The sequence below is a fragment of the Sinocyclocheilus grahami genome, unplaced genomic scaffold (assembly GCF_001515645.1).
Source record: "Sinocyclocheilus grahami isolate Dianchi unplaced genomic scaffold, SAMN03320097.WGS_v1.1 scaffold160.1, whole genome shotgun sequence".
NCBI classification, from domain to species: Eukaryota; Metazoa; Chordata; class Actinopteri; order Cypriniformes; family Cyprinidae; genus Sinocyclocheilus; species Sinocyclocheilus grahami.
In genome coordinates, this window is record NW_015505339.1 from 846,845 (window position 1) to 858,683 (window position 11,839).

General features: G+C 34.6%; 1 long non-coding RNA gene across 1 annotated transcript in view; it reads right to left on the bottom strand.

The window, feature by feature from the left end:
• Positions 1-8,289: 8,289 nt before the first annotated feature.
• LOC107592847 (uncharacterized) overlaps positions 8,290-11,839 on the bottom strand; it is a 124,815-nt gene continuing 121,265 nt past the window's right edge. Inside the window, exon 3 of the long non-coding RNA XR_001610034.1 lies at positions 8,290-8,404. This is a non-coding gene — a long non-coding RNA (uncharacterized lncRNA). The remainder of the gene's footprint in view (positions 8,405-11,839) is intronic.

The following is an 11,839-nucleotide window of genomic DNA, read 5'->3' on the forward strand; positions in this document are numbered from 1 at the left end:
AGGATTTATGGTCAAAATAACTGAATACTATAGGCTGTAGAAAACTAGCAAAATAACATTTAGAATGTGCCATGAGGGAAGTGTGGTTTTCTAACGGAGCTGAAAGAAAACGTCCCGCCTGGCAGGAAGTGAAACAGATGGAACATGCATCCACAGAAGAAGAAGGTGAGAAAAGAAATCAAATCTTCACCGCATGTCATGACTGGGCGTCAACGGCGTGTGCTGTCGAGAGCGGAGAACAGCTATGTCATCGCTCGTCTCCGATGCCTGTTTGCACATTTGGAGTTGATCTCTCATAAATACACCGGAAACAATAGCACGTCGTTAAACTCGAACGGTCCTCAGAATCCTACAGGCTACAGCTGCAGACCGAGGAGCGTTTCAATAAAGCCTTAATCCCTCAGCATGAGGCTGAAGCTGTGACTGCAGATCTGACGATAATGCCACGTATTGTTCTGGCATCACTTTCAAATCTTCTATTTATTTTATTCATTATCTCTTTCATTTACTACCTTGGGAAGCTGGCAAGAATATAGCTAATTATGAATTTTAATAGGATTAGCGGATCTGTTGCCATCATCTCTTCAGAGTATTGTGGAGCCTAATTCATTCAGCACAGAGACGATTAATCAAGTGATGTGACTTGTGAGTGTTCTGCTTCATAAAGTTTCTCAGAATTCATAGCCCGGCTCATTTTATTCCAATAATGTCGTTTGCGAACCTGCGGTGGAATGTATAATATGAAACGCCATTAGATGCGAGCTCGACCTTCACATCTGCCAGTGAACAAACTCTTGTTCAGAATAATTAATATTTTACAGCAGCGCTCAGAAGATGGGCCGCTTTATCAGCTCCGATAGCATCGTTCAACGATGCTCTTTACAGATCTGTACAGATGCTCTTTGTAAGAGATGCAGGTATTTATCTAATGGATCGGTATTCGGTGTTCCAGGAAAATGAAATAGATATAGGCAAGAAGGTCTACAAAGTCACAGCTAAGATGTACTTGAACAGATATCACTCTGCACAACTCTGAACAATGCTCATTTCTGGAAAAACACGCCTTAAAACCCTTCCCAAATGCTTTATTTGCAGGGGTAACTTGCATCTAAACACACTATTGTTTTGTAAAAAAAAAAAAATACGATATCTATTTCCCAGGTTTTATAATTCATAATAATAATAATAATAATGTATTCCATTTATTTTGTAAATAAACATGTTCTAATAGTAGTAGTAATACTACTACTACTGCTACTAATTAACATTAAATACATATTATATTATTAAATATACTAAATATTATTATTATTATCATTATCATTATTATTATTATTATAACCTGATAAAAACAATCTTAAAATATATTATTTTTTATTCCTTTTTTTAATTGTGAAAAAAAATCTATAATTATTCAATTTATTTAGAAATATATTTAGATAAATATTTTATAATAATGATTGTTATTGTTTTATAACAATACTAATCAAAATACTACTACTACTACTACTAATAATAATAACTGGCTTTGAATTTTTGTTTTAAATGTATACATTTATTTATTTGTTTGTTTATATGTTTGTTTGCTTGCTTGTGAAAAATAATTATAATAGAAATAATAAAAATATACTAAAATATTGTTATTGTTTAATAATAATAATGATGATTATTATGTGAACCCCATTCTCTCCTACATCACCACTAAAATGCCACACACTCACTTAGCCTAGCGCCGACGGTGGATTTCAGCTGAGGAGGCACATTTGTCATTATCATACTAATCCACTTTATGTTGATGTTTATGTTCACATGTTCAGCAAATATTTACATAAAGCAACATTATTTGGAAGGTGAGGAGATTGAGTGTGCTGGATAATGAGCGATAGAACACTCTTTTTCACTGGGACATCAGCTGGGACAAATACACAAGGCAATATTAGCATAATATATGCATAATGACTGACAAATGCAGGGAACGACTAAAAAAACCGCTAAATGCTTTATAAGATCAACAAAACTGCAATCAGCGAATTACCTAGAGAGTGGTCTTTACCTTTGATTAAAAGTGAAATCCACCAGTGTGTCAGCAAGCCCATTAAGACCAGCTTGCCTGGCTTATAGTTCATTAAGCAATTGATTTGATGACTGCTACCCTTTAGTGCGTTATTCGTTTTAGAGGTAGAGTCGCTTTCACAATCATTTTATGTTTGAAATGAAATAGTGAAGCTAACCCCCTTTGTTGGAATTATTGTTCGGTATTAAATAATAATAGATATCAAATCAATACTTAAAGTAGGCAATTCAAAAGTCTGGAGCCACACTGGAGTAAAGATGCTGAAAATTCAGCTTTGTCATCAAAGGAATACATTACATTTTAAAATATATTACAATATATATAGGCAGTGTTTGGGAGTAACTACTCTAGTTACTATGTAACTGTGCTACGTAATTTAATTACAAAATAAATGTAACTGTAATCCATTACAGTTACTGAGAAGAAGAAAAAAACGTGTAATTAAATTACAATTACTTATGAAACTCTTATCGATTACAAAAGGGTATTACATCGGAATATTCTACATTCTAAATTGCACTGACTGCTCTAAAATATGAGACACCAATGTTTCAGGCGTTTAAGATATTTTTCTATCATCCAGCTCTAGATTAGAGCAGTTCTAGATTATCTTGTGTGTATTATAAGAAATCAAGATGCTATTTAAACCTTGACAACAAACAAATCAATAAAATCCATGAGGAACAGAATGGGCCATGATGGCAGCAGACGTCAGGTTCTTCAGACAGTCACAGCTCACACAATTCATGCAGGTACTTGTGGAAGCTACTTCTACAGTGTAGTCAAGTTTGAGTCCATTGTCAATAACTGTCTATTCATCTCGAGGCTCATTAGGAGATTCCAGCATCTGCCAAGAGCTTAAATAAACACTATTAAAGAGCTAATGGAACATTTCACAGGCCTGTGCCTCTTCTTCAAGGCAACAAAAACCATACTGGTTCATTTGGTCAAGTGCTTCATGCTGGTGCCTGTTGCACAGTGCAAGACATTTGCATTAAAGTAATAGGTAACTTCAAACAAACAAATAGCCTTGTAGGCAACGCGCCGACATACAGTGCCGTTACGCTACGGGCGTCCCGTGTTCGAATCCTGACTCGAGGACCTTTACGAATCCTGCCACCCCTCTCTCCCCCTTCTCTTCCTGTCATATCTGATATGTCCTGTCACAATATATAAAATACATAAAAATGCCAAAAAACAAACAAACAAATATAACATAACATAATAATAATAATAATAATAATAATAATAATTATTATTATTATTATTATTATTATTATTATTATTATTATTCAATTTCAATTATTTAATGTATTATTCTGTCAACATCCATCTATCCAAACATTATATACTCTATAATGTTCTTAAAAATTTAAGTTTTGGTGAAATGTATTTGTTACATTTTAAAAGGTATTTGTGGAAATCCTTCATTAGTGATATCTCAAAAAAAGGGATGGAGGGAGGGAGGGATGGATGGATGGATGGATGGATGGATGGAACAAATCCCTAATAAATTAATAATAATGTGGTACTTAAAATCATTATCCAAGTCTAGTAATAGTAGTAGTAGAAGTAATAATAATAATTTTAATATATCAATTTTAATAATAATTTACAATATTATTATAAATATTATTTATTTATCACTTATTTCCTCTGCTAAATAAATAAATGTTTGTGTAATCGAGGGGAACCATGTAAACAAACAAACAAAATAAATACATAAATAAATAAATGTACCTAAAAAAAATACATTTGTTATTACTTTTTAATCACTTATATGCAAGACTTAATGTCAAACATTAATGCCTTGCTTTTTTTCTTCTTCTTCTTTCTTTCTTTCTTTCTTTTTAGTTTTGGAGGCAATTGGTCTCACACAACAATTAAGACTTATTCTAGCCAAGAACCACCCACTTAGGCAGGAAGAAGCCGCCTGATTGACATGTAAAACGACCAGTAGTTCAATCACGGTTTAATTTGTTGTAGGCGACTTTACGAGCAGATAAATCTGATTCTGTGTAGGTTTGGTCAGTGATATGCCATATGGAAACTGGCATCGAACTAGAGTAAGAACAATCCCCACCACCATATCAAACCCTACTCATGATAAAACAAGACAGAAAGCTTGCGAGAAAATAGTTTAGAAGCAGAAGATAAGTGTGTGTGGAGGAACAGAGCCCTTTCATGTGGCGATGTGTTGGGATGTGGACTTAAATCACACCAGCTAAAGCCGCTGGGATTCAGCAGCGTTGCCCCAGGGACCCGCTCCCCACATAAAGCCCCCTCAACCCCTCACTGTGTTTCAGGTGTGATACTGATGTTCAAGAGCTGCAGGGGAGCTTTAAGATCTTTGCCAAGCGCTGTCTACCTCTCCAAACTCTTCTGAACTGATGCATGTAGAAAGTGAACAGCTTTGATACGAGACAAACCCTGCAAGCCCACTGAAATGTGCAGAAAGCTCAGGAAATAGCTCAGACACATCGAGCCACACTTCCTCAACACATTCACCATGACAGCATTTACACTGCAGGTCTTCATGCCCAATTCCAAATGGTTGACTATAACCGATATCTGAATTTACACCATACACTTGGCAAACCCAAGGTACAGACCCGGAAACAGGGTTGCCAGGTCTTCTAAACAAAACCAGCCCAACTGCTAATGAAAACTAGCCTAGTCACATTTTTTTTGGCCCAGGGGAGGTGGGGAGATCGCTTTAACCCACAGCTTAAAAACCAACCCATTTCAATGGGAAAACAGCGATCGACTGGTAGATCGTTATCACTGTCACAGTTGATCCCACGGTTCACGATGGTCGAAATATAGGAAGAAAATATTAACATTGAATTGAGGGTGTGGGGTTATACTAATATATCACTGAAGAGAATAAGATTTACTAATTTACTAATATTTCTTCTTTTACCTCCGTATAAAGTAGTATTTATAAGCGCAGCTTTGCTGTGTTTACAGCGGCAACCAAGGAAACACACTATTGTGGCTGTTCCATAAGCGCCACCTGCTGGCAGAGAGTGAATTAGTGTCTCAGGCCCCATTTACACTAGTGCATTTTCATTTTAAAATGCATAACTTTTGCTACGGTTACGCCTGTCATTTACACAACTCCTGCGTTTTCGACCTTTAAAAACGGAGACTATTGAAAACACTGCAGACCCCATTTTAGTTTTAAAACTCTGGGGTTGCGTTTCAGTGTAAACGGAGCAAAACGGCGACTTTCGAAAACGATGGTGTGGCTGATCCCACATTCACTCGACGTATCCTTGACGGCCGTGTAAACAATAACATCATGCTCAATGTTGTACCCATAGATATGTATAGGTAGATTCCCCATTCGACAACTCCAAGCATGTAGACACTTCTATGGTAGATACGTCCACCGCCATCTAAATAATAGGGAATCTACCTATACATTTATGATTGTACCTGCATGAATGGACATGTGTTTTCGGGTTGTGTAGTGTAGACGGAGATCGTTTCTGAAATGCAGTGAAAATGCCAGTGTAGATGAGGATCGTTTTCATTTTAAAATGCCGTTTTAAAACGAAAACGCACTAGTGTGAACAGGGCCTCAATCACTGATCTACATACAATGATTATATTATAGATCAGTGGCCTCAATCAGTCCGTTGTTTCATGAAGATATTTTATATAGCATAATTTCACAAAGCTAAAGTCAGACCGCTCTGTTTTTGCTTTAAATCCTGAAATTATACACAATTTCAAATGTCATCAGATGTTTTTGTTTAAGGCCAGTTTGCTTGTTATGGAGCAAATAACCAATAAATAAATTTGCTTAAAAAATGAAAAACATCAACCAGTATCAGTATCGGCCAATATGCTAGATTTTTTTAAATAAACATAAACAAACAAATAAATTAATAAATTAATGAATGGATGAATAGATTAATGGATGAATGGATCTGAGCTAGTTTCTATGTTAGATTGATAAATGAGGCCCAGTATGTGTCACTTACTATCTTTTTCTATGTACAACTATGTCCAATTTTACTTGCCAGGAAGAAATAATGCTTAAAATCCTAAAATGACTGTGAAAATGATGAGAAGAACATAACAGCTCTAATAATTTATGAATTATAAAATGCTTGTATAAGCTTCACAATTGTGTTTTTAAATCCTCCAAAAATTGGCCCCATTGGCTACCATTGTAACCACCTCACCATAACATACATTCATACATTTTAAGAAAATTAGGGATGTGAAAAATTACTTACATTTACATACTTTTTGTGGTAAATCAACATTATGCCATATATTCAGTTGACTAAGCTTGTATCGGACCTGGAATATACTTTTTTAAGTCACAACTAAAATGTTTAAATGTCACTTAATTAAATACAGAATATGAAGCCACATCTGCCACAGAGTCTTATTGAAGCGTAACACTAGATTGGAGTCTATGGGAATATTGATGATAAAGAAACAGATAATAACACTGATACACTGACAAACATGACTCTATAGGCCTCTTATACAGTACATTACTCTCTTATACACAGCAACAGCTCTGTCCTTTAGCTCTCCGGCCGTTGCTACTTCCTGGCAGTGTTGTAATGTTTCACGGACTGTGAGAGTAACAATTAAATAATGCTAATGCATTGCTTTTGCCCTCCAAACACTGCTGCCTCTCGCTGGGTTTTAGGATTGTGCTGCAGTGGCCTATAATGCTGTGAAAAATGGCTTTCCATCACAAGTTAATCTAAACATAGAGGCTTACATAAGACAGAGCAGCACTTGAAGATCTTTTGCCGCAAAGCCAAGGACTTACTGCTATTCGAAAAGAGAATAAGGACATTATTCAAACAAATCAGCAATGGAAATCATGCAAATGTATTCATGTTTGCATTTGCACGTTGAGCACTAAGATTAATAGACACAGAAGTATCTGCTTTCTTTTTGAAGCAAAGCATGAAAACAAGAGAATGTATTATGGTGCATCTGATGATGATTCATGGCATTTGGCTTTTTGTGTTGCATGCAGCCGAGTCAGTTTGTGAAAAGAGCACAGTTTGTGCCTGCTACATTTAAAGAAGCACACAAAACAAAGCAAATGTCTGCAAATTGAATATCTAAATTATTAACTTAGGCTGTCAAATGAATTACATAATTTGTCAATTAATCATTGCATAAATATTTGCTGAGGGGTGGGGGGGGGATATATGTAGGTGCTAACCATTTATCAGAGGCATGATTAATGGTGTTTAATGCTTTTTTTAATGCTTTTTTTATTAATATAATTATTTGAAACAATCATTACATCTGAAACAACAAACAAATATTTTTATAGGATTATGTGCATATACCAGCCATAGCTTCATTTAAAAATTAATACTAAAAATGCTTTTTTTTTTTTAAAGTAGATTTTTAGATACTTCAAATTTGAAACACAATTTAAATTTGTTGAAATTTGTCGCTTTGATTTTCTCACAGATTTAGTATAAAACATGGCTTGGAAAAAAATGCATATGTTTTATATAGAATCTGAAATTAGTACTTTATTCTTGTTGTTGTTGTTATGAAAACATTATTTTTCAAGACAATGAACACTTTGAAAACGTTTTTTTCTATTTCACATTGATTTGAAATAATCAGCAATAATCTGCCAAATGTTTTCTTTAAAAAGAGATTGTGTGTTATATATTATGTGTATATATAATATCCAACTCTTTTACCAAATAACTCACTTTTTAATCAACTATTTATTTATTTAACCTTATTTTTTGATTATAGATCAACTGCAGCCATTTTAGTTCACCTAGGTGCATTGCAAGTATAAAATACACCATAAATGAAATTATTTATTTAGCTTAAAAATGGAAAGACATTATTTCTTAGACTTAGACTCATGACCATTACTCAGAAGGAATCTGTCAGGAATTTTCAGGTCATTTTGGACACAAGACAGCAAAACTTTCAGCCAATCCCAGAGGCCTGTTCCCGGAGAGAAGCTCTTGTGCAGCGCTGTATGGTAAACATCTGGAGATACGGCCCTAAAGCGAAGGTCAGGCCAAACTTAACAAAGAGCAAACCGTTGCTGAGCAACAGCAGGGAGCGACAGCGCTGCTCTTCAGAGTGCTGTTCCACAGCAAACACAGACAGACTGAAAATCCTACCTGCTCTCGCTTTACCTCAGTGTAATACCCCAGTCGCTACGGTAAACCTGAAAAGGATACGACCAGGCACGACCGGCTTTCGGTTGACTAGTGCGAAGGACAACTCCGTCTTCAAAAACACAGCCGAGGACTTTATGATGTGCTGCCCAAAGCGAAACGTAGCCATAGTGGACATCAATTCCTGTGAGAGATAGAGACAGAGCTTTAACCATCAATGACAAATAAGAGTGTTCACAATAAAGACAAGGAAAAAACTTTGTATTCATTTATTATTACTTACATATATACATACTTATGTATGTATGTATTTAAAAGCTGCAAATGTCAAATTATCTAATATTTTAAGAGACTTAAATATATTATTATATTATTATAAGGTGTTATATAATAATGATACATATTATAAATGTATATTTTAAGATGTTTTTAACAAATATTACAATCAAAAATACCATAAGGATTTTGAACAACATTTTACAAAATTGTAAAACCTGAAAAGTCATAAAAATGTCATGAAAAAATATGTAATATTTTAAGAGACTTAAAGATTATTATTATTATTGTCTTTTGATTTTGTTAGATTTAATTTAATTACATTCAAGTAACAAAAAAATAAAAATAGAGAATAGAGAACTTTAAATATTATAGTATATATTTTTTTAGGTGACCAAATTTATAAATTGTACAATATTGATACATATAAATTATAATTAAATTAATATAAAATAAATGATAAATAATAGTTAGCTCAATAAATATTTTGAAAGTTTTTTTTTCAGTAAATTACACAAACAATCGCATCCATCCATCCATCAAATCAAATCAAATCAAATCAAATCAAATCAAATCAAATCTGAAAACCTTTCCCCCCCCTCATTTTTTACTCTATCTTTGATTTAGTTACGACTGCAGGAAAAACAGCGTTTAGGTGTATTTTACTAACATTTAAACTCATTGTGTACGTATGAATTGTTTATGTAATGTATTTTTGAATAATTTAACAGATCCAGACAAATAAATGATCATTATGTTAATGACCCAACAGTTAAGTTTACCTTAGCAAGCTAATATGATCAAACATCCTGTTAATTGAAGTTTTTCTCTATGCTTTAAATTGTCTGAGACAGCATTTATCCATTATATAATATTTCTTCTCTCCTTTCAGTGCAGATGAAAGCATCTCATATAGCAGACCTAAAGTAAACAAATTGATGGCGAGCTATTTTAAAACGGTCTCAATGGGAGATGTCAATGATAAAAACGAATATCTGAAACAGCAAGAGTTCAAACAAATAACAATCCATAAAGCAAAAATCTTGTCACACTGGGAGGGCTTTTCAATGCCCACCATTACAAACAAGCATCGACCAAGATCAGTGTCCTCTTGCTAAATTTAAACATCTTCTCCAGGGAATTTCAGTCTGCATTGATCAGCTAAAAATATATGAATGCAGTGGCATTACCCATCCCAAGTGGAATAAAAGTAACAGTTTGCCCTAACAAAATGACAAATCTGTCATCATTTGCTCACCCTCATGTCCTTCCAAATTTATTTGATTTTCTTTCTTCCATTGATAATGACAGAACTGTCATTTTTAGCTGAACTATTGCATGATGAGTGCATGATTTGTCCTATTTACTAAGCGAAACAAATGTCAAGCAATCAGTTCTGCATTCAACATGATAAAGAGAGAAAACAACAGCCATGAATGTTCCTTAGAAATGTAATTACATGTAATAACCAAAGGGAGTTGGGTTTTTATATGTGCATGAATTATTATAATGGGGTTATATTAAGTCTATGCGGACACAGGAGGAGGAAGAAGAGCCGGACAAGGGTGAAGATAATGAGGAAGATTCACACCTCACAGATACACACACAGGCATAGGTGCACTCAAAATGACCCCACACACACGCACACAGACACACACGTGTGCACATGCATGCATGAAGAATTATTCATACACAGGCATACACAGAAAACCGATTTTCTTTTCCCTCTAAACACACACACACTCACACAGAAACACATATAATTTGGGAAAACATGGCGAACAGGACCCATACTGTGCATTGCATTGGACCGTGTCCCAGAGGACGAAATCCAAAAAAAGTATGAAAATGAAGAGAGAAAAAAAAAAAAAGGAAAGCGGAAAATGTGTGCATACCAGCTGTCTCGGGCCTCCTCAACAGATTCCAACAATTCTGCAATTAAGAATCACAATGCTGCGATTAGCATGCCACAGTTTGCAATGACCTAATTAATGTGCATCTCCCGTGTGCTTAACGACACGCGTTTGTCATTTTGTTCCACGTCAGGTATGGTAACACACACGTGCGTGGATTTAAGGGTGTTGGTGCATTTCAGCACTCAGCTGTGATCTGATATCAACATTTTCATCAAACGTGCTTGTGACTCGGCTCGCAGCAGTGACGGTCACGCATTATTCGCTGGGCTTGCGCTCGGCCTGCATTCATGCGGCGTTATTGCACCGGTTACGTGTTTAATCCTTATCTGTAACCTTGACTGCACAGATTGCTGCTCCAGCGTGTAATCAGTGAAATCCAGAAGCCTGCTCACCGCTACTGATACATCATTTACCGGCAGATACAATAATCCCTAAATTAATTCAAACACACACATACACAAACTCCAAGGTTCATCCAATGAAACTCAGCTGGAATATTTATTTCGAAATATATGGACATGGTAAACACTTATGAGAACGAATGGTTATGGTATTTGAAGTCATTTTGTTTTCCTCATATATTGAATTTTTCATTATTCTCATTAAGGCTGTGCAATTAATCAAACTTAAATCCATTAGTCCATGTAATTTTGGCTTTTTAAATAATTAGTAGGGTTATACTCTATAGAGATGCATACATATGGGCCAATGAAGAATGCAGAATGGGCTGTGCAGCAAAAGAAAAAAAAAATGAACGCAGCATAGTTTGGATTCAGGAGGACAGATGTCACAAACTCAAGCAGCCATGCGGTTACAGCACAAGCAATGTACTGCAAAACCAAGAAACCATATATCTGCTATATACAAACAGAAACAGCATGAGGATTTATATGACCAAAGCAGGACAGAGAATATTGATATCACTCCAATTCATTCTAACTAAACAAGTATAAACTGTTAGTTTCACATGCATAAATGTGCAATTATGTTATTATAATTTGCAGTTATCAAATATTAACCGTAGAAAACTTCTTAATAAAAAACAAACTCTTCAGATAAATTATAAGTTTGTAAATAGATAAATCTATTAACTTTTTATACATAACCTGTGTAGTTCCCTGTAATCATTTTTGATATTATTATAATTAATATAGTTATTTCTTTTTTTATGAAATTTCCATCTTGAACACAGACATCTGATAAGAATGCTAAATCATACAAGTAAAATAGTAATATGTATATACAGTGGTGTGAAAAAGTGTTGGCCCCCTTCCTGTTTTTTTTTATTTTTTGCATATTTGTCACACTTAAAAGATTCAGATCATCAAACAGATTTTAATATTACACAAAGATAATGCAAGTAAATACAAAATGCAGTTTTTAAATGATTATTTATTTTATTAAGGGAAAAAAGCTGTCCAAACCT